We start from the raw sequence: 24,880 nt of genomic DNA, 5'->3' as shown, positions 1-24,880 counted from the left end.
AGAAGGACACGAAAGACACGAGCGCAAACTTCCAACTGAGTTTATTGCGCAGAGCACGAAAATATATAGAGGAGACAGTGACCATGGCACAAGAGCAGAACATGAGTAAGAAAACCAAAAACAAACAACACAAATACAAAGGCACTGAAAAACAGCAAAGAAAAATCTAGAAGAAACCGAACCAGAAAGGTAAAGCTACCTGCCCGCACCGAATCCTTCGAGGAACCTGCGTTCCTTCTCGGACTAAGCCACGGAGGGCTTGCTAATCCAAGGCACCTGTTCGCGTTACCTGCCCGCACCGAATCCTTCGAGGAACCTGCGCTCCTTCTCGGACAAGGCCACGGAGGGCTTGCTAACACAAGGCACCTGTTCGCGTGCCATTTGCGCAGCCTCGACAATGACCCGGGTGCCCACATCTCTGTGTTTTAAACGTAAACATTTTGACAGCAATCTGTCTGGCTGGGTAGAAAAGTTTAGAAAATTGAAATTGCTCCAGCCACAGTTCAAAAAGAGCCCGACGTTTCGGGACCGACTCGGTCCCTTTCTCAGGGGGTGACTGTATTGGTCATGGAAGTGTCGTCGCGTCGTGTTCTCTCACCACGGCTCCGGCTTTTCCTTTCCACCACGTTTCGGAGACCGTGAACGTACACCGAAGGCATTGTTCCCAGCGAGCGGTTCACGTTGGCAGGCGTATGCTGAATGTGCCAAGACTCGAGCAAGAGCCTCTTTCCCAAATTCCGTTCTGTTTCAATAACAGAAGCGCCGTCTAAGTCAATTTTATGGTCGTGCTTCTCGCAGTGCTCCGCCAGAGCGCTGCGTTGCACTTCCATCTTCCTGACGTCGTTCTTGTGTTGGCGCATTCTTTCCGGGAAACACTTGCTCTCGCCTATGTAGCAGGCTGGACACCCAGAACACGACACTTTGTAGACAACGCCCGGGTGTAGCTCCCTCGGAGGTCGGTCTTTCGGCCGCGGTAGCAAGCGAGTGAGCGTCGAAACAGGTTTATGGATTACCGTGACCCCGGCTTTTCCTAGGACTCTCGAGAGCTGTTCACTTATGCCCGGCACATATGGAATGGCGACGCGGTTGTTTGGCGACTTCGTTTCTCTCGTGTGCGGTGGTGGGGCCAGGGCGGAAAGGGGGTCGGGCGGTGTGTCGCTTGCAGGTGTCTTTCCGCGGTGCGATGGTTGTCGTCTCGACAAACGGCATGACGCCCGGCGGATGAACGCTTCTGTGTAGCCATTCCTTCGTAGCTCGGCGACAATCCTCTTTTCTTCTTTCTTCCTCTCACCTTCCGACGTGCAGATTACTCGTGCACGTGAGAGGAGTGCCGAAACCACTGAAGCTTTGTGGGCAGTTGGATGACAGGACGAAAAATGCAAATACCTGCCGGTGTGAGTTGGCTTTCTATACACCGAAAAGGTCATGCGCTCGCCCTGTCGTCTGACTAAAACATCGAGAAACGGAAGCGCCCCGTCTTGCTCTCGTTCCACCACGTTCACGGTCTCCGAAACGTGGTGGAAAGGGAAAGCCGGATCCGTGGTGAGAGAACACGACGCGACGACACTTCCATGACCAATACAGTCACCCCCTGAGGAAGGGACCGAGTCGGTCCCGAAACGTCGGGCTCTTTTTGAACTGTGGCTGGAGCAATTTCAATTTTCTAAATCTCTGTGTTTGTACAACGTCGCTGTTTCCTCGAAGAGGGGAACACACTTGCACTCAGTGCAGTGCTGGGCAAGAAAACCATCTTTCCCGTTTTTAACATTGTTCGCGTGCTCTCTCAGTCGATCATTCAGGCACCTTCCGGTCGTTCCGACATAACAAGCACCACAAGAAAGGGGGGTCCTATAGACGACTTCCCGGGAGCAGGCCGCATACCTGTTTCGATGTTGAACTCTACAATCTGTTGATGATCGTTAAAGGTACAGTTTGTTTGGGCTCAGCTTTATACAATCTCAAATCAGAGGGCAACGAAAAAGAAAAAAACAGAAAAAAAGAAAAGAAAAAGAAAAAAGAAAAAGAAGAAAAAAGAGAAGAGAAAAATAATATACCGAGGACTCCCCTAGGGCGCCCCCTTTCCACTCTTCCTTTCACTTTCTCCCTCCATTCTTCTCTCCACTACCCCCTTCATCTCTCTCCCCCTTCTCCCCTTCACCTTTCTGATGTCAGCGGTCTGCGTATGCTTCCTTTCACTAACGCATTCCTCCCGACCAGACGGCGCCTCCTGGCACTGGCGGTTCAGTGTGGGGCAAAAAAGCTTTTTTAGGAAGTTCTAAGCCTTTAACTACTCGGAGTCCCGTAAACGTTTCGTCGTAGAAAGAGGGGTGCCACGTATTGTGGCAGAGGCTGGTAAGCGGGCATTTTAGGAAGTTCTAAGCCTTAAACTACTCGGTGCTCTGTCAACATTTCGTCGTAAAAAGAGGGGTGCCCCGTATTGCGGCAGAGGCTGGTAAGCGGGCACAATGCGAATTCCTTTTCCGCTTCTGGATTACGCGTGTAGTGAGGCCTCCCGGCTGTCCACAGGGTTGCTGTTGGGCATGTCATGCATGGCACAATTGATTGGGTAGTAAAATAAAACATAAAACAGACTACAGCTGCACTTAAGAACAGTAGTTACACTTGGAATCGTTTTGGGTTGTCCAGTGCCCTTCGCAGCTGCAGTGCCGTGAACTCAGTTAGATACTATTTTCATTATTGCCGTTATTGTTTTCTAATGCTTTAATTATATATATATATATATATATATATATATATATATATATATATATATATATATATATATTGTCACAGGTCATGGGTATTAGCCATAACTGTAGCGTGAAATCGCTTGAAAATAGAGAAAAAAGAGTACTTTTGCTTCCTGGTCTGTGCGCGAGCAAGACGTCGATTCGTCGCTGTCTGTTATTTCGTGCGTGGCACTGGTGGAGGTGCGGGGTAAATGCGCCTCGGCTGCAGATCTTCAGCCGACACACCGAGCTACTTGGAGACAGCTACAGCTCCCACGGCAAGAAGCAGTCGCCGCCTGCGAGGACTATCTCCCGAATATGGTCCTCTCTCTCAGGACGAGACGGGAACTTCGACTACCAGCTAGACGAGTCAAACCAATGACCCCTATTGTTTTTTTCTGCATGTTTTTCATGCGCCGCAAACATCATGCTCATTTCATGGGAACATTTATGATGATGTTGATGACTTGCTTGACCACTTTGATCGAGTTGCTAACATCAACGAATGGGATGATGCTCGCAAGCCTCGGAGAGTTTACTGGTATGAGAATCTGGTTTACTGTTTTACGTCGTATGAGAATCACGTGGGTTCCTTTGCGACGTGGCAAGAGTTCAGCCGACAAGTTCGTGATGCGTACCGCAGCACTGAAAGGAAAGAAAGAGCGGAGCAGGCCATCTCGTCTCGAAACCAACGACCCAACGAGAGAGTTTCGATGTTTGTCGAGGACACGCTTCGACTCTTCAAGCGTCCCGACCCTGCAATGTCCGAGGAAAAGAAGGTGCGGCATTTATAGCGTGGGGTAAAAGAGCAGCTCATTGCCGGACTCATGCGCAATCCACTGACGACTGTGGCTGAGTTATTGAATGAGGCAACCACAACGGAGTGTACTCTCCAGCATCGGTTGTCACAGTATGAACGCCACGACATGACCCCTGCTGCATGCTCTATCGGGGCTGACAGCGAAATGCATGCCCTCACAGAGTTCATAAGAAGCGCCGTGCGGGACGAGCTGCGCCAACTCCAAGCAGCGGGACCCCAACAACCCGTAAGTGCCCTCGCACACTTAAACCGAAACGAGATCCGACAGGTGGTCACCCCACTCGCACCAACAAGGCCTGAGGCCCCTGTGCTGATTTATGCGGCGGTTCTGCGATCTCCTGCACCACATGCTCCTGATCCCACCATGCGGACAATGAATCAGGCTAGCCATTGATTCCAGGGCACTCCGCCACCCACCTCAAAGTGTCCGAGTACACCAACTTATCATCCGTCTGGATCACGACAGAACGCCACAAAGGCCAGCGTGTGGCGTACGTCAGATAGCCGTCCACTCTTCTACCACTGTGGCAAAGCGGGTCACGTCTGCCGCCATTGCCAGTACCGCCAACTTGGTCTCCGTGGCTTTCACCCTGATGGTTGGTGCCCGCGTTACGGCGAGCGTCCCCGCGACATTGAAACGTACCTTACGGGCCAGCAAGCTCCTCGCCTTGGTCAACGCCCCCAATACAATCACCATCACCTCACCACTCCACGTCACCTAGCGTTCCCTCGTCATCTTATGTTCCTTTCAGAAGCTGGTCACTGAGTCCCGACAGGGGAAACTGGAAACCGCGGCTCCTGGGGGCGAAGCCGCTTCTCAACGAACTGTCAAAGAGCCTTCCTCGACGCAAAGAACCTAAGAAGACCGTTATGACTTTCCAGTCATTTCCGAAAGTCATAAGACTGTTACCGCTGACATCACTGTACACGTCTATAATCACGTCGTCAGTGTCATCGTCGACACCGGCGCCGATTATTCGGTTATGAGCAGCGCCCTGACATCCCAAGTGAGGAAGGTAACTACCCCTTGGCAAGGACCCCCGTTGCACATGGCTGGGGGCCACCTCGTCACGCCGACTGGAATGTGCACAGCCCGTGTTCGAGTCCGTGCTTCGACGTTAACAGGGTCTTTCCTCGTATTACCTGTATGCTCCCGTCAACTCATTCGGGGACTGGACTTTCTTCGTGAACACGGCGCAATTATTGACCTACAAGACTGGAAGGTGTCGCTCGAGTACCCGTTTCATCCTGAACCTAAAAACACCCACTTATGAAAGGCTGCCCTACGTGTATCCTCTGAATCTGTTACTATACCTCCCTGCAGCAGCCTCTTCATCAACGTTGACTGTGACCAAGACGTCCCCGATGCTGTTTTTGCAAAGAATATCTATCTCTACTTTTTGCACAACAAATCTGCGTTGCCCGAGGTATTGTTCAGCCAAGGAGGAAGCAGGTTGCCTATTAGTTACGAATTTCTGCGAGGAGTATCGCCATCTTAACAAACACACTGTGATCGCATACCTTGAGAATATTGCCGACGTCCCTGGTCCCTCAATATTATCTGCTCTTTTGTCGTGTGATGATTCCGCCATGACATTCGCAAGCACTCTCGACGTAAACCAGGGTCTACCATCTGCACAACGGGAAAGTCTTTTGAAGCTACTCGACTCATTTCGGGACTGCTTCGCTACGACTTCGAAAGTGAACCAAACACCGCTTGCCAAGCATCGTATCATCACCGAGCCTACCAAGAGACCCATTCGACAGCACGCCTACAGAGTCTCGCAAAAAGAACAAGACGTTATACGCCAACAAGTTCAGCAGATGCTCAAGGACGATATCATCCAGCCATCGACCAGTCTCTGGGCGTCCCCTGTTGTGTTAGTAAACAAAAAAACTTGGTACCCAGCGATTTTGCGTCGACTACCGAAAGAGATGACGAAGAAAGACGTGTATCCTTTACCACGAATGGATAACTCACTGGACCGCATTTGCAACGCTCCTTACTTTTCTTCCATGGATCTACGCAGCGGCTAGGGGCAAATTTCTGTTGATGAGCGCGACCGCGAAAAGACCGCCTTCATTACTCCTGACGGAATCTACGAGTTCAAGGTCCTTCCCTTTAGCTTATGCTCGGCGCCAGCTACTTTTCAAAGAATGATGGACACGGTTCTTTCTGGGCTAAAATGGCAATCGCGTCTTGTGTAACTTGACGATGTCGTCGTCTTCTCGGACAAGTATAGCAGCACGTCCAGCGCTTACAGGCAGTTCTTCAGGCAATTCCAACAGCTGGCGACTCTCTCAAACCTGAGAAATGCCACTTTGCTTTCGAGGAACTGAAGTTTCTTGGTCACGTTGTCAGCCACGCCGGAATACACCCAGACCCTGAGAAAACAAAAGCTGTGTCCGCATTTCCTGTCCCAACGAACAAGCGCGATCTCCGCCACTTTCTGGGACTGTGCGCATATTACATATGCTTCGTCAAAGACTTATCTAAAATTGCTGAACCGCTAAATGAACCTACAAAAGACGGCGCACCATTTGTCTGGGGTCATGATCAGCATCACGCCTTTGACACGCTATGAAACCATCTTCAAGCCCCACCTGTAATCGGTCACTTTGATGATAACGCTACACACGGATCCCAGCAACGTCGGACTTGGAGCTGTAGTGGTTCAATGGCAAAATGGCGTAGAGCGCGTGATTGCCTATGCAAGTAGAACACTATCATCCGCAGAAAAAAACTACTCTGCAACAGAAAACGAATGCTTTGTCGTTGTTTGGGCTATAACAAAGTTTCGCCCTTATTTGTACAGTTGACCATTCAGGGTAGTTAGCGAACACCATTCTTTATGCTAGCTCGCCAACCTCAAAGATCCTTCTGGTCGTCTAGCATGGTGGAGCTTTCGAGAATTTGACGTTACAGTCATTCAAAAGTCGTCCGGACGAAAACACACCGATGCTGACTGTCTTTCACGTGCGCCAATTGGAAGCATGAATGCGGACATTGAAGAGGACGATACATTCCTTTCCTCAGTATCAACAGCAACGCGACGACATGGAGCTAAGCCCGCTGATTGAATACTTCGAAGGCCGAAAAGGCTGCCTTCCTCGAAACTTTACACGTTCGCTGGCCTCGTTCTGCATCAGGGATGGAGTCCTCTATAAAGAAAATTTCGATCATACCCAGGCTACTTACCTACTGGTTGCGCCGACTTCGCTTTAGGACGACATTTTACATGCTTGTCATGACGAACCATCATCCGGACACCTTGGCTACACGCGCACATTGGAAAGAATTCGCCGCTCATACGACTGGCCACGCCTCGCGAAAACAGTCAAGCAGTACGTCCGCACATGCCGCGACTGCCAGCGCCGTAAGACTCCACCTGTCACCAGCAGGACTACTACAGCCTATCGCCACGCCGAAAACACCATTCCATCAAATTGGCATTGACTTGCTCGATTGTTTCCCACGTATTCGTCTGGAAACAGGTGGATTGCGGTCGCCACCGATTACTTAACACGTTACAGCAAAACAAAGGCCCTGTCCAGAGCTACCATAGCAGAAATTGCCCAGTTCTTCGTCCCCAGCATCGTACTTTGTCACGGAGCGCCAGCTGTGATAATTACTGATCGCGGTACAGCTTTCACCACTGAGATGCTTAATAATTGCTGAGACTAATTAATACAGAACATCGGAAAACCACGGGTGATCATCCCCAAACAAACGTACTCACTGAACAGTTGAACAAGACCATTGCAGTTATGCTGTCAATGCATATGGCCATTGATCACAAGAACTGGGATGATATACTCCCTTACGTAACTTTCGCTTACAATACAGCAGTAGAAGAGAGTACAGGTTTCACCCCATTTCGCTTAGTTCATGGTTGAGAGGCCACTACAATGCTCAAAGCAATGCTCCTTCCCAACAACCTGGGCATGTTCAACGCGGACGCTGCCTTTCTCGCTCAACGCGCCGAGGAGGCCCGTCAACTGGCCCTACGCCGTATTCAGGCTCGCCAAACTGCCGACGCACGCCGCTACAACCTTACACACCGAGAGGTTACCTTCCAACTAGGCGATGAAGTTTGGGTGTAGAACCCTGTTTGACAGCGTGGTCACTCTGAAAAGTTGCTGCGGCGCTACGTCGAACCGTACAAAGTTCTACGCCGACTCGGTGACGTTACTTACGAAGTTATCCCTGAGGGAACCTCAAGACGTTCCCGTCGGTTTCCACAAAGTAATGGGGTGCATGTGTAGAGGCTCAAGCCATATTTCTCGCGTCAGCAATCGAACGTGGACTGACTTACCTTGCAATGACTTTTTTTGTCACTTTTTTTCTTGTTGATTGTCTTTTGTCCTAATTCCTTTCTTTATTGAAAACTCCTATGTCACCAGCCCAATTTTTGGCCTTACGACGCAGTTGTTAGATTCCATGGTAGCTCCTTTTCTTTCTCATTTTTTTTCAACGCTCATCACCAGCATCGAGATGATGCTTTTCGAGGAGATGGAGTAATGTCACAGGCAAGGTAATGGGTATGAGCCATAACTGTAGCGTGAAATCGCTTGGAAGTAGAGAAAGAAGAGGACTTTTGCTTCCTGGTCTGGGGGCGAGCAAGACGTCGATTCGTCGTGGTCTGTTATTTCGTTCGTGGTATTAAATATATATATATATATATATATATATATATATATATATATATATATATATATATATATATATATATATATATATATATATATATATACAATATATATATATATTAATAACTTGCCGTGAACAGGAATCGAACCTTTTCACCCACATTTCTTTCTTTTTATTTACAATATGTTGGTTCTAATTACTTCTCCTCTACATTCCTTGGCATTATTGTCTGTTATATCTCATTTTAATATATATATATATATATATATATATATATATATATATATATATATATATATATATATATATATATATATATATATATATATATATATATAGTACGACGGTATCGCTACCATATACATTTATGTGGTAAGACACCACAGTACGAAACGTCTGTGAAATGGGCTATTCAGTCGTACGAACCTCAAATTTCCCGCTGAAGCGTCATTGGAGCAAATGCTAAAGCGTTTGAGTTCAACAAAATTAGTACTAACCGAATTCATGTTCCAGTAACATATTTTGTGGCGCAATCTACTGCCTCACACTTCACACTAAGAAGAAATGGCCTGAAAGAATGGGCAACAATGCCGATCACCTTTAGGCCTTTATAGCATTATGCCACCTGTCACTCTCGCGTTGCGAGATGTGCCATTCTATTTAAAGGAAGGACCTTAACGAGCATGGTAGCTGAAGGGAAAGAGGAGGATGATTGAGCAATATTTTTTTCAAAAGCTCCAGGACTTTTAGTGTATGAAGCACTGATGTTCTTATAAAAGTTGAATCTTGCGCTACCCAAGATAACTTTGTGCCGGCGATGAATTTTGAGAGCTGGGACACAGTGAGTCGATTAGGACATTTACAACCTAACCGTAAGCGCATAAGTGCAGGAAAAGTTACTACATTTTTTTAAAACCTGTGCAGGCATTCGCAGTCGAGTAAGAAGCATTGTCAATAAAAAAAGTACACATTTCTACAAGTGATCGCTTCTTTAGCTCCTGGCAGCATGTTTATAATACGTATGCAGGAATGATGTATATATACAGTAGCAAAACATAATTACATGCCTTGTCTAAAAAGGTGGCACGGGTAGTGGTGCGGGAAGTTGGCCCTCACTATGCTGTGTTTCTGCGCTACGCTACCGAAAAGATTACGCTGGTCTTGTGAATTTCTATGATACTTCTTAGACTGCTCTGTACCTCATTTTAACGGAGCTCGAATATCTATCCTAATTGTATATTGCATATTGATTGAAGGGGTCGTGCTTTTTTATTTTAACACTTCACGATTGAACCTATGTTTTCAATCCTGGAATGTTTGGGACAACTCTGGGTTTTTTCTAGCATTTTCAAAAATGCATAAAGATGAATAGAAAGAGAATAAAAAACAGGGCGACACGTCATTTTTTCAGGGTGTCATTGTTCGCGATATTTTAACATGATGTACGCAAGCCGACCAAAGCAGATAATGGACTTTAGAACAAATTTATTGCTAATGTGCGTGATACGTCCGATTTCGTAGGAAGCATGAAGAGTGTGATAAAGACCACCATGTCTGAGAATCTCGTGGTCCACTACCGTGATTCTCAGGACATTCACGACCTCGTAGACGCAATACAGCGTTACCTCAAGTGCTGTGGCATGACGTCACGAAACTTTCGAGACTGGAACGACAACATGTAAGAGAGCTTACAACCTCATTCGCAGTTTTTACTTTGGAAAACAAATGTTCATGCAGAGAGCTGGCAATGCCTCAAATCATGGAGGCATTGAAAAACAATGTTACTTGCGGAAAGTTGTCGGTAGAGGTACTGCAATGTACGGTAGTAATGAAGCTCTTTGCGAAAGCTGGTGGTTCATTGCATCGATTAGAACAAAAAAGGAGCAAATTGTCACCTTCGCGAATACTGAGGCAGCTATACGCGATTTTAAGTTTTTTAGAATATTATTGGTAAGATATGCAATAATCCTTGAAGAAATATTCTGAAAAAGAAATTGCATACTGGCCGCGCCACCTTCAGCGGTTAGCGACTGTTATATTATTTTCTTGCATATATCAAGGCATTAGTTAAAGGCACACTTAAGAGTGAGGCTACTTTTTGCGTACCAGTGAAGTACAGTTTCACAATCCCAAAAACGCCAATTTCGCCGCGACTCAGCGCTTGCTAAGCGAGAAAACGCGCGAAACAAAAATGCGTATGGAGACGCCACTTGAGATTCCTGCACAAACACTATGACGTGATGGGATTTGAAGGCGTGTACTGGGTCCTAGGTAGCTCCTAATCAATACATCTTCTGTACATTTTCACCTGTGGGTATTTATTAAACGAACTTCCAGGAAATTTTATTGAGACAACGTCTCCAAATTTTCAATAGTGCATGGTGAAATGTTTTACGCCACACGCGTAAGCATCGGTGCGAGAGAGAGAGAGAAAACATTTATTGAAAGAAGCTTGTGAGTGAAGGTGGGGGTGTCCCTTATTCCAGGAACCCGCTGGCTCTGACAGTTCGCCGAGCTCGAGCCACGAGTTGACGCTGGTCGACCAGGTCCGGTTGGGAGATCAAAGCCTCCCACGCTTCATTGAGGAGGTCTTTGTCCGCATCTGGTGCAGCTGCTCGTAGTCTTGGGGCGCTTACTTTGCATGCTTTGCAGTAGAAGGTGCGCCAGAGTGTCTGCCATATTGCAGTGAGGGCAGATGTAGCTGTGCAACGTTAGCCTCATATGATGCATTAGTACGCCGTTGGTGAACGTGTTGCTTTGAATACGCCTATAGTCAGTCCCTTCGTCTCTTGTGAGTTTTGGATGTGGCGGAGGGTATAACCTGCGTTCCAGCCGATAATGTTGCAGTAATGCATGGTACGTTAGTGGTATGGCTTCTCTTGCCTCTGATTCTGTTGTTGATTGGGAGGTGCCTCGGATCTCGTATGGGAATGCCCGGTTGACGCATTCACGCGAGGCGGTGTGTGCCGCTTCATTTCTCTCGAGACCTTCATGACCCGGAATTAAAACGATGCATGTTTAGGGAGAAGGATTGTCCATGCGCTTTAGTAGCCTAAGCGCCACTGTGGAGACTCTGCCTTTCAGGTAGTTTCGTGCCGCTGTTTTTGAGTCGGTAAAGACCACGATGGGATGCTCACTCGTCTGAGTGGCGAGTGCTATAGCAGCCTGGTCAGCTGTTTCTGCACGTTTGGCGATGATAGTCACCGATGCCAGTACCGCGCCCTTGTATTCTGTGACGGTAATCGTGAAGACATTACGTCCCGGATATCTGGCTGCGTCCACGTATCGCGCCTGCGGGTACTTCCCATGCTTTTTCCGGATCATGTTGACCCTGGCGAGCCGCGTTTCTCGTTGATGTTCAGGATGCATGTTTCGAGGGATTTGCTGAACTTCAAGGCTTTCTCGCAGCTGTGACGGTATTTTGCCTTTGCGTTCTTCGTTGGGTTCTAGGGTGGTCTGGTTTCCTGTGCGTCGAAGGACTGCTTGCCCTGTGAGTGACAGCTTGAGTCTTTCGACCTGGTTGATGAGGTGTGCTTCGGTGAGTTCTTCTCACGTATTATGAACTCTCATGCGAAGCAGTCGGCCAGTGGAGGCGGCTGGCGGCAGTCCTAGGGCAAGCTTTGTAGCCTTTCGTATCAGCAGATTATGTTTTGGTTTCTCCGCTGTCTTCAGGTTGAGGTAGGGAGTTCTGTACGTTATGCGGCTGTAAAGGAGAGCTTGTACCATTTTTAGGGTGTCGTGCTCTTTGAAGCCTTTGCGGTGGTTAGCCACCCTTCGGATTAGGTGGGTGAGCTGTGTCACAGTGTTCTTCAGCCGGGGTAGGGCAGCGGAGCCCGACACATCTTTATGTAGTGCCATCATCACCATCATCATTTCTCAATCACCGCGCCGCGCCTCTCGCGCAGCTGATGCTAGCTCGAGCTGCGCGAGGAATAGAACGAGCTAGGCACTTGGTGTGCCGGACGTGAAAAGCCACGCGGCTCTGCTTCAGGCGTGGAATAAAGTGGCGAGAGAACGACACGACCACGTTGGCCGCCGTCCCGTCTTCCTCTCTCGCTACATTGGTGACCACGGACACACGAACAAGCGACCGGCGATGCACTACTGCCTCCGAGCTACGCGGCCATGCTCCAGTCAGCACAAGCCTGGCAGCCTTAATTCGACTTGCCACTGCCCCAGTTCCTGACCTCTCGCCTAGAGTCGTGGTGCGAGGTGTTTGCGGCGGCCTTGTTTCACAACGGCATCTGGATCCAAGAGCTCATGTTCGAGATGTTGGAATACCCTCTTCCACATGACCTCAAACACCACCTCACATACTTCTCCTGGAGCCCTCGCCCGTACGATCACTTGCGAGATGCCGTGCTCAAGTTTTACGACCTTAAACATGCTCCTTCTCCCAAAAATGACACAACTGCACCTGGCTCATCACCTTCCAGGACGCCTCTCGCCCCACAGCCAGTCCAGACCATTTTCCTGCCGGCAACTGGCCACATAGATTCGACATCGGCCGCTGCCCCATGCACCGTCGCATTCGCTGCAGAGACTTGGTCGGCTGAATTGTTTGTCCCGGGCGATTCGACGACCTCAGCTGGGCCAACTGACCTTCCTGCAGACTCCCCGCCTGTCCCGGCCCCTGTGGAGGCCCGCGACACCACTCACACTATGGACCCAGAGCCCGCTGGGACACTGCACGCCATCCGTTTCCCCTGCACACCGGTGCCTGCTGCTCAAAACCTTGTGGACTGCCAGCACCTACTAACATCATCCTCGATGTATCCCACAGAAGTTCAAGCCCCTGAGCATGCACGACTGAACGTGCATGCTGCTGTGACGATGTCAGGAAATCCCGAGGGCCGCACGCCTGGCGCACCACAGGTGGAGCACGCCGTGCATGCCCCAACAGATGCGCAGTTAATCCATCCGCCTACCACTACGTACGCGTGTTTGAGCATTTCAACGCCGTCGACGACCCATGACAACTGTGACGCCACATACCCGCCGCTCGATCTCGCATTACCAAACGTCGGTTATAGCTTGAACAACGCGACGACTCATCGGCGTACGCCTATGTGTTACACGTCGTCGAAGGTAAGAAAAAGCAATCTATCAGTGCCCTCTGAGCCGGCTCGTTATCACTGTAAACCATGTCGCACTTCATCGGTCCAAAGCGCACTGTTTCCAACTTATCTGCACCTACTCGGCCGACCAGGCGGCTGCCGCAGCCGGTAATGTGCCACCGGAAGCGACGGTACCAGCATGGTAAACACACTACCAGGGTTGACCGCACTCCCTGTTGACGTTCCCACCAGCTCCAACAAGAAAGTAACACTACACCCTCTGGACTGGCCGTGCTACGCTCATGCTACAGTCCATCTTTTAAGCATCAGTGTCCGAGTGCGCGCGACAATCGACCGCACCGAAACGGCCCATGTGTGTTCTCGGTCCTTGACCATTTTTCACGTTGTCGTTGGTACTCGCTATCAACAAAAGTGTCCCTTCATCCTCACCCTCGCCCGCTCCTTCCAACAGCGTGCCTGCGTAGCCACCCTCGTCCGCTGCGCCATTCCCAGTGTCGCCCGCCAGAGGCCCACTGGTTGCCGATTGTCCCTTCCATTTGACGACCTGGACTGCTCACGGACCCCGTTTCGTTTTGCAAACCTAACTCGCTTGTATATACACTCTCATTATTTTCATTCCGGCTTCATTTCTGCGGGGCGAGTAATCTGTAGCGTCATCATCATCGCTATTCATCATCATCGTCATTTTTCTAGCCACCGCGCTGCGCCTCTCGTGCAGCTGAGGCGACAGCTCGAGGCGCGCGCTGTGGAATCGAGCTCACGTGCCTGGCGGTTCGGACGTGGCAGCCGCCGCAGCTCCGCTTCGGCAATCGCTCTGGATAATAAAGTGGCGAGAGAACGACACGACCACGTTGGCTGCTGTCCCGTCTTCCTCTCTCGCTACATTTATGTATATGTAGTCCAAGGAATTGAAGCGTGTCAACTTGTTTTATTTGGACTCCCTCTAGAAAGACTTGTGGGTCAGGAGTGTCCTAGCATGGTGGTCTACCCCGGGTGCGTGCCGCAAGTACTAACAGTTCCGATTTTTCCGGAGCACAATGGAGGCCCCAGGTCTTCAGATATTTTTTAGTGATGTTAACCGCCTGTTTAAGTCGGTCCTCCTGTTCATCCGTGCTTGATCCTCTTGTTCACATAGTGATATCATCGGCGTATAACGCGTGATGCATCCCAGGGACAGCGTCCAAGAGACGTGGGAGCTTAAGGAGGGCCAAGTTGAAAAGCACTGGTGATATCACTGAGCCCTGCGGCGTGCCTTTCTTAGGGTGTTGAAAAAGCTTGCTCCTGATATTGGCAATCTCTACAGTGGCAGTGCGGTTGGTGAGGAAAGCCAGCATATAGACGTATGTCTTGTCACCGCAGCCGACATCTTCCAGGCTACGCAGAATGGCTTCGTGCTCACATTGTGAAATGTGCCCTTTACGTGCAAAGCTAGAACAGATGACTTACTGTGCTTGCTCAAGCGGAGAAGAATATCTTCCTTCATCTGCAAGAGGACGTCTTGTGTGCTGAGCGTTTGGCAGAAGCCGAACATGATGTTCGGGTAGTGACCATTGTCTTCTAGAAGGGTGGCGAGCCACTCGTTTACCATGTGCTCAAAGAGTTTCCCAGCGCAAGATGCAAGGGAAATGGGACGAAGATTCGCAATCGAGATTGGCTTGTTTGGCTTGGGTACCATGGTCACCTCTGAGTGCTTCCAGGCTTGTGGTAGCTCGCCCTTCCTCCAACAGTCGTTATAGTGCCGAAGAAGCGCCGTCAACGCCCGGGGCGGTAGCTGTCGTAGGTGCTTATTGGTCGTTCCGTTTTTTCCTGGGCTCGTGTTGCGCGTAAGCTTAGCGAGGGCTGCGTGTAGCTCTGCCAGCGTGATAGTCTGGTCTAGTGCTTTGTTCAGTGCTCCTCGGTACTCCCTGGGTGTCGAATTGTTGATGAAGGTAGCATGCTGGTTAACCGAGCCACGCAGTTTTTCTTGAAGTTCTTGAAGAAACTGGTGCTCTGTGCCCTCATAGTTGTGCCTGAGCCGCTGAATTGTATTTATTTGATTCGTTTTGGTGTGGGCTTCATCGACCAGTGCTCGAAGAATGCGCCAAGTCTTCTTTGTGCTCCAAGTCCTTTGAAGTTTGTCACAGAAGGACCGTCAGTTCTGGCTCGCAAGGTTTTCGGCGTACTCCTGTGCCTGTCTAGTGAGTACGTCGATGCGGCGCTTCAGCTTATGGTTGAGCATTTGCCGTTGCATTGTTTTATAAACGATCTTAGAGCTTCCCATTGGTGAAGGAGATGATTATCGACTGCCGGATTGTCCTCGTTCAAGTGTATCGTTTTGGTATGTCCGTCAGGAACACTTACAATACTGTTTAACCATGCTTCAATGTCTTCGATAGTCGAGTCATCATCAAGGACATTCCTGTAGGCGGTCCAGTCCATGAGCCGAGCTTTTCCTGTCTTGAGCGAGTGGTGAGCCTGTTCGACGTCTATTTGAATTATGTGATGGTCACTCCCTAGAGTGTCTGGTAGCCTTCTCCACGTTGCGTTGTGCTCGTCTCTAGTGAACGTGAGATCAGGATTAGTATCCCTCGACACGCTGTTGCCCACTCGGGTTGGATGGAGCAAGTCATTCCACAGCGTCAGACCGTGTTGCTGTAGAGCGTCGTGAACACGCGCCCCCTTTTTGGTGGTGCTGTGATAGCGCCAGGTCGTGTGTGGAGCATTGAAGTCCCCAAATATGACGAGTCCATTGCCGTTAACCATTTGACGGAGCTCGTGGACGAAGTGGTCGTATTGGTGTAACTGCTCCCGCGGAGGGCAGTAAAGGTTGGCCAGGTTTAAGCTTTGTTGGGTCTTCCGAGTGAGGATTATCTCCACGATGGTGTGTTCGATGCTAATGCCTTCAATTTCATGAGCCTGTGCGGTTAGAGTCTTCTTGACTGGAATTGCGGTGCGGGGTGAGCATGTTAGAGTGCTGTAGCCAAGGAGCTTTATTTTTTCTGTGTGGGTTTCCTGCAACGCGATCATATCTGGATTATTTGTTTTAACATATTCTTGCATGTTTGCAGAACGAGGTCTGCAGGATCTGCATTTCCAGTGCCAAATTCGATGAGCGGGGAGTGGCTAAGACTCCCTATGTGTGGGAGCTGTCATTTTGGCAGTTGATTCTCGCCTGGTGCTGCTGGTCGTTTGGTGCTGTCGATCAAATTTCCGCTGCAGTTTCATCCCCTAAAGTTTTTCGCTCTTTTCGCTTGGTCCCTGATTGCTCCACCAGCTGCTCATGGGTAACGAAATTTTTGTATGCATATGTTCTGAAGTTCTGCTGTTGTGCCATGAAGCCATCAAGCTTGGCGTCGAGCGTGCTTTCAGTACGGGTAAGTGGGTCTACCTTTTCCATAATTTTAGTAACCATTTTCTCTATGGTTATGTCTACGGATGTGAAGAGTTTCGCAGTGATGACTTTTTCGAAAGCTTCAAGGCGTCGTTCGACGATGTCGAGCATCTTCGCTTCATGTGCTTGCAGCCTTTCTTCTACCCGCTTTATTATTCTTGCTTCCGTCTGTTTTATTATGCTGTTGTCAAGTTCTAGTGTGCTACACTCGGCTGGTGGGCGTTGTTGTACCCTTCATTGTAGATCTTGGACTTTATTTTCTAGAGCCCGGATGGTCGCTGTCTGAGCAGGCGAGATGGTCGAGGCACTTGTAGTATTTAGAGAACTGGGCCCGTCACTACCTGTCACCGCGGCGGTGTAACTGATTCCCCTAACGAAGCGAGACCGTAATGGCGTGCGGGATCCAGAGCGACCTTTTTTCTTAGAGCGAGAGTGACTCCGGTCAAATTTTTGGGGAAAAGAGGGGGCCGGTGAAATTTCTGGTGTCATAACTGACCCGGGCAAATCATTGGTGCAAGACTTGCAGCGATTCTCACGGGCTCGGGCATTATCAAGCTGCTGGCGTCTTACTTGATGAGGAGGGGGGTTGCTGCAGAGTTTCTTCTTGCATTCTTCTCAAACAGTCTCATGGTCTTCTCCGCAGATCTTGCACATCGGTTGGCAGTCATGTGGTTCTGTGTCCTTGTCGTGGCCGCATTTGTAGCAGAAGTTCGCTTTCGGCTGAGGGCAGATGTCTTTTCGGTGACCTATGGCGCCACAGGTTCGGCAATATTGGATGGACTTCCGGTATGGCTTGTATCGCTAGTCTCCATTGAGGTACGTTACGTAAAAAGGAACGTGCCGCCCGTCGAAAGTGATAACTGCAGCTGTGGAAGATCCCAGCATGCGCGCGCCAAGGACGTGGTATCTTGGGTCTACGCGAAGTCCTGCAACAATCTCTGCGGGGCTTGTTCCTGGTTCGAGGCCGTAGATCACTCCGCGGCACACATCATCAGGGTGTCGAATGTGCCGATTTACCTGATATATTACTCCACCAAGCTGTATAGCATTTATACTTTGCAGTTTGGAAGCTCGTTCAGTACTTGCTGTGCTTGCGATGATCACATTTTCTACTTTCTGCACCTGCACTCGCACATGGTCATAGACGTCCTGCTGGCAAAGCCACTGGATCTTCTCATGGCATGTGTAACCTTGATGAGTGTTCGCTTTGAAAGATCTAGTCCTGGTTACGGGCGGATACAATTTTGAAGTCATCGGTAGGGAATGGCCGCATCCTAGTGCTGCGTTGATGTTGCGGTTGAGATTCGGCGTCTGGCTTCACAGGTTGCGTAGCTCGTTCTTCGGCTGACTTGTCTTCTTTGGCTGACCTGCCTTTAAGGCAAGCTTGAAGCCACTCAATGTGGGTTCTGCCGGTCTTTTTGCCACTATTTTCATCAAACGTCCATTGTGATGCCGTTCTTGAGTTACCCTCCGTGTTGTGCACTTGCATCATACTCGGGCTCTCTTGACGTGGGTTATCGTCTGCGTTTCCATGAGAGCGTTAGCTCTTTACCTTAGACGCTGCATCTCTGTGTTGCGCGAGCAGCGTGCTCGTGCACCTACAAGCCGCTGGCGTCCCGCTCGTTTCGCAGGCCCGTCCTCGTGCCACAGCGGCATTCGCGTGCAGCGCGGCCTCTGAATTCCTTGGCGATGTTTCGTCCCAGCGAACAGGCACAATATGTTTAGAGTTCAATATGTAGTAAAAAAAGTACACTCACTGCAATGAGTCTGGTGTCAAACGATGCCCTGCAACGTGAGAAATTCCAGGTCACCAAACGCGAGCATTTTCTAGGCAAGGTTGCAAAGAAAATAGCAATAAGAGCAGAAGCCCATGTGAGGTGCTAATACACACCTCACCCCCCTGGCGGCAACCGCATCGGTGGGAAAATGAAAACAAAACTTTAACCTCAATCTTGTTCGCTAATAATGAGCTTATGAGAGTGAAACAAATGCCACCAGAGTTTTCAGAGTGCAGTTTGTCAATCTAGAGCAAACCATTGTTTCACAACAGTGTTCCTTTAATGTCACGGAACGTCAGAATGCATTGACCCGCACTTTCTTGTGCGTATGTGGTGAACACAGCACTGTTCTTTTAGCTGTTAAAGATGCGAAAAAGCAAAGCTAACAGCCCAGTACGGCTTATCAAAACCCACCCATAGGATGGTCTTAGTATCAATGATTATACAGGTCAGCACAATTCGTGGATATTCGATGCTTGAAAAAAAACTTAGCCTATCACAAGTATCCAATTCTTTAACTCGTCTTATTTTCATCTAACTTGTCTTTGCAGTTACTTCCACTGTGACGCGTCGAACCCAAGCCATGAACGGTGCTCGGTGCCGCCGTCGTGTTGCCGCCTTGAGTCGACCTTCACTGGCATCTTCTGCAGGCGCAGCGTACTGAACTTGTCCGATCACGAGGATTGGTTCCGCGTACACACTAGAAGCTGCCCTGACGCGACAAACCGCTACTTGAAGAAGCACGTCCTGATCATCGGGGGTGTCTGCCTCGTCGCTGTCATTGTTCTGGCCTTCATAGACATGGTCACGAATGCCGTAATTGACGAGATCGACACCATTCGCAAGATATATGACCATGTCAATGGTTCAGAGGCCGGAGTGTCATCCGCATTCACAACCTAAGGTGCAATATTCGTTAGAGCGTGCCCCGTTTTTTTCTATTTACATTAACACATTCAATCTTTCCTGGTAATCAATCTTGTTCACTTTTATAAATCTTTTTAAAATATCTTTAGCACGTCAGGCCACAATAGCGAATAATCGCAACCTAAAAGTTGATCGAAGGATTTAAAAATTGAGGGGCTTGGTTTTCTTTGTTATACAATATAATAATTATACTTGACCGACAATGATGCAAGGAAAGTTTATGAAAAAAGAAAAGTAGAAAAAAGTTACTTGCTGTTAGCGGTAATCCATCTGTCCTCTTTAGGCAGGCATCCTTTTCAGGCAGACAAATTCCGAGTCAGGGCGGCTAGTAGCCCTGACTCGGAGTTTAGATGATTTTTCGGCCTGTTGGCGTCACGCACCACGCGAATATATTACGAGCTGGCAGCTGAATAATAATCACTCGCATACAGCCTAAATACATCAAGTGTTTCAGAACCAAAGCTTCACTATGAATAAAAAAAAGAAATCGGAAATTTAAGGCTCATTCATCATTACCTATTCCACTCTGGCAATATGGATGAGGAATAAAGTGGTACAGTACATGACGTAGAGATGACGCCGTCTTTGCATGAAAACGTTGAAATCCACATATATAGAAGGATTTCGATTCACAGAGAAGCATAGAGGCCTGCGTAAGTGACAGTGTTCTCTTCCCGGCTCCTCTACACTGGTGTAGGGAAACGGGAAAGCAACCACACGATGGATAACGATGATGATTCATGGTGGTGAGTATATATTGTTGTGACAAGTTGACAAAGTGCTATAATCTACATGGAATTGAATCATATGTAAGAAGGTTATAGGTGCTCTTGCGACCACAGTCTCACTTTTGACCTCAAGCCAAGCGCCGAACACAACTTGATCAGGTTGCAGCACATTACGATATCGACAAGTAAAAGAAATAAAATTTTGTCGTTCGCGAGTTCATGCAGGATAGGTAAAAAACAGTGTTCATGTGTTTCTGGCACCTGATGGTGATTATAAGTGGCGCCACTTTCACTGCAGCTGACAATATGGGCGTAACAGGCGCAATGAATTTGAGAAAGAAACATAAAAATGCAGAAAATACAATTGCATTTTCTGCAATTATTGTAAAAATTTCAAATAAAAATCAAGCAATTTTTTCCCTCCGGCGACCACAGTCTTCTACTAAATGACGTCAAATTTGCTGTGCGTGCTTGGCGTTTCGTGTACGGTCTTCAATAGCCATTTCAATTTCATGCGCCTCATTGCTGAATTCCCCCTCGCTCAGCATTTTACTTGTTCATTGGGGAGTTATGAAGCAGGATCCTTCTAACTTTTGAAAAGTACCAGTGCTGAGTAGTGTGGTTTTCTTTATATGCAAGGTACATCAATGAGTGCCAGCGCACAACTTTCTCTTTAGACTTTTAAACAAAATTATCTGACACAGTCCCCCTCTTTTTTTTAAGTTGGTAAGGGCCGTTCATTATGGTAATATTTCCCCTTGAGCGGGTAATTTTTTTCTCTGTTGTCAATGCCCTATTTATTTACAGATGTAATAAAGGGTGTAATAGTACTACACAAGGTGGTGCCAATATTGGTGCGGCTTGATATTGTAACCCTTTAAAACATGTTAGAACAGTCTTTCTATATTTTAACCTTTCTTTATTATACAATATCAGCCACACTAATCATGCAGTAAAAAAAGAAGACGACGATCGGTTTCTTTTCTTTTTTGATTATACCCGTGACACACGGGCAAAAGTAAACTACTTTGAAGTAAACCCCTTTTGTCGCCTAAGGGGACCATTTGCAGAAAGGAGTGGCGCTGATGACACACGGCACCGGACTACTGCTTTAGGCGGTGCCTCAGAAGAACGCTGCAGAAAAAATGGCGCTGTTTGCGGAAGCAGCAAGATTGGAAATATTAAAAAGAATCCGCACGTGTACATCACATTCAGCGACGCCGCAGCATAAAACTGTTTTTTTTTATTGTCTGGTGGCCTATAAAGCGCATACCTGTCATTTTCTTTCGCTTTTTTGCGTTTTTAGCAGCAACTTAAGTTCGTCTGGCAACTATGAACAGTCAGTGTTTTTCTGTGTTTATTTTTTGTCGTGCTTTTTACATGGCTGCGTCCAGCTGGGTCAGTGGCGGCGTGCCGTGTTTAATCGTGGTTCTGCGATGTCTCAGCGCAGAGACAGAGATAAAGCAACAGTTGAGGTGGGCCTGACTCTTGTCGCCCTCGGCTCCATCGAAGATGAGCCAAACGCTGCGAAGGCAAGAGTGATGAGCCTCAAACAAAGACTCGTCATGAACAGCTTCATTTTGACTGCTTACGCACTGTCCCCCCGAGCCGTCAACCGCGAAATGTGGGCCTATGTGCGCGACGAACGCTGGTTCGAAGACACATTGCCGTTATTAGGCGACGGCCACTTTAAGCAGTGTTTTCGAGTGAGCCCAGCAACCTTCCGTTTCATTGCGGACAGCCTACGCCCTTCGCTAGAGAGGGTCACAAGATACTACGTCGCCGACACAGTAACTGCCGCTGCCAACCCTAACATGATCACGCTAGTGACGTAATGCAGGCTTTTGAGAGTATGGACAGACTATAGGCGTTCACTTTTCAACAAATTGCACTGCTACTGAAAATGAAAACATTTTCTCAGCGCAAAAATATACTGACAGAGCACCGCAGTGTTGCGACACGTTTTCTTCTATTGATAAATTATGCACACTGTATGCGAGAGTACTCCCTTCCTGCCAGAGAAGTAGATGCGGGATCTGCTTTTGCGAAAAGGATCTTTGCAGGAAAGGAGTTACTCCTTTGTCGTGTGTCACTGCGCCCGAACGCCTTTCCGAAAGATGTCCCCTTGTCTAAAGGACTTAAGGGTGCCCGTGTGTCAGGGGCATTAGATCGTCAAACAAGTGAGGTGGTTTAGAGATAATTGTATCAAGTAAATTATGCGATAGGGCCAAAATTTTCTTCAGAATGTTAGGCTGGGGGCGTGAATTTGTAGCAATATATTTCTGTCTCTCCTGATACCACGCGTTTTTCATTTGTTAATTGTCATTTTCTTTCGGGTGTTTAAAGCACTAGTCACGTTGGCAGGGTTTTGGCAGCCTGTTGAAGGAAAAACTGTATTCACAGGAGACTTTAATTCACTGCATGTCTTGGGAGCTAAGGACGAATCCTTGTGGTATGCGGCTGTGAGAAAAGACCACTGACCACAGCCTCTTGTTTCCGAATAAATGCCACGTAACATTTGTCCGAAGTCAGACTTGCTCAGTATTGTAAAAACCCTTTTCCTTCAATGCAATCAATATTTTGTCATCGGCTGTTGTTTACTGAACAACTAACAGCGATCACCTTCCTATTGTTTCTTATATTACTTGTTGAATCATAACTTTCGATTGGCCAATACGCACGCATGAAAACCATGGTAAATTTCAAGCCTGTCTGCATTCTGCCATTTCTAAATTTCAAAATGCGAGTGCTAATGAGATTGCATGTTCGTATAGCTATATACTAGAGAGATCTAGAAAAATTCTGAATTCACTATTCGATTGAGTAAATGAACTTCATATTGTTGGTGGAAGGGTGAATGTACGCGGGAATATAGAAGCCTCAATTTCGTAAAAAACTTCTTAATAATCAGTACTCAACAAACTGGAAATACTATCAATTTCTTGCTCTCGTATTGAAGCGTACAATTAGGTGCGCGAAAAAAAAATATGGCAGTTCGCATTACAATTACTCTTCCAAATTAAAAAACATGAGCGTGATTTGTTCCCATAGCTCGTGAGAAGGAAAGTAGTGCCAATGCCTTTAACCTTACAATCATGTGTCTTTATGCCGGAAGAAATTAACTACTCTCTAGAAGGCAAAGTGCTAAGCTTAGAGCATTGCTTTACTGCTAAATATTCGGGTATTTGCTTTGCCCTAGTAAATTCACTTTGATTTAAAAGAAATTGTTAGCTGAAGTAAGTCACAACGTACTATGCTGAATAAGGACATCTGCAGGACCAGATAAAAAAAAGAGATTTTTGTTTACGGTCTTACTTCAGGAATTGCTTAATCTTCTGCTGAAACTTGTGAATTATTTGTTAGGGAACGCATGAATCCCGCTAGAAGGGAAACTTGCTAAAATTATTATGTTGCTCTAAAATCAAAATGGAGCATACATGTTGGATGACAAAACACCAATCACATTGACAATAAACTTTAGTGGAATTGGTTTATAGGACAATCAAAACACAAATAATGAACTTATTGACGAGAGATTAGTTTAAAGCCTCTGTCCGATTGGGTTAAGGACTGGTTGTTTATTTTTGAATATCCATTTTCACTTGAAAAGTCGTATGCAACTTGGTCGGCAACATAACAAATCTGCAGCTTCAATTACTTTGCACTTCGCTAAAGAATATCGAACCGTAGAGCACTGTATGTTTTTAAATCGATTAGAATAGCTTGACTTTCGTCGTACTTATTAACGTAGGCTCGCACTTTTCTTGCAGACAGAAAATTTTATTGTTTTAAAGACGGGTATAGATTATCTACTCACTCACAATTGAGAGGTGTACCGCAAGGCTCAGTGGTTTTTCCAGTGCTATTTAATGCACTAATCAGCACCATAACACGTCACCAGAGCATAACAAATTATGTTTATGCAGACGATGCCACGTTTTTTTTTGCAATCGCACATAACATTAGGACTTCATCTAAACGGCTACAGATGTACCTTAACACTCTGGATAGCTGGCTCGATGGTAAGTGATTTTTGCTTAATTCGGGTAAATGCGCGCTTCTTAATCTCCCACTGCAGTGCCTCGAGCACTTCTCACTGTCTTATTATCATCAGGATATGAGGCAGGTAGGATCTATTAAGCAAATAGAAGTAATTCATCATACATTGCTTAACTGTTGACCTCAAATTGAATATGTCGCCGGAAAAGGTGCGTGGGCCTGTGGCGTATTACGTAGGCTAAGCAACTACCTCATAAGTATTAGAAGAGAGCCGCTGTTAAGGATATATCCCATATACATTCGTCCTATTTTGGAAGCTGGTTGTACACCTTTCTCTAAGGTTTCAGCTGGAAAATTCAGACCTCTTCTTTGTTTTCGGAAAGAGAATCTTTGCGCTTATGTCCTAGCCTGCATAAAACCGTTCCTAACATTATGTGCTATACCTATAATTGAGAGTTCCTGCTATTTCCAGCAGAATCTGCCTTTGACTGTACAAACACTCTTGACAATTTGTGATTCACTATTACGACAATCAGAAACAGCCTTTTTTTCAACCCGGTATGAAATTTCAAAGCTTCAAGACCACGATTTCACAGCTAACAAGTCATAAACGCACTTATATGCAATAGCATACCGACTCGTCATAAGTCATAACTTGTGAAAATTCAATTTGATGCTATTTTTTCAAATAAAGCCCAATTACTTCCCCGTAATATCTTAGATGCTTTATTACAAGATGACTTGTGCCGTATTACAATTGTTATTGTTCTTTCAGACGCATCACAATCAGATGAAAACTG

This window comes from Rhipicephalus microplus, unplaced genomic scaffold (genome assembly GCF_043290135.1).
Source record: "Rhipicephalus microplus isolate Deutch F79 unplaced genomic scaffold, USDA_Rmic scaffold_186, whole genome shotgun sequence".
Classification (NCBI taxonomy): Eukaryota; Metazoa; Arthropoda; class Arachnida; order Ixodida; family Ixodidae; genus Rhipicephalus; species Rhipicephalus microplus.
The sequence above is the reverse complement of the archived record's forward strand: the minus strand, read 5'-3'. Positions refer to the sequence as shown.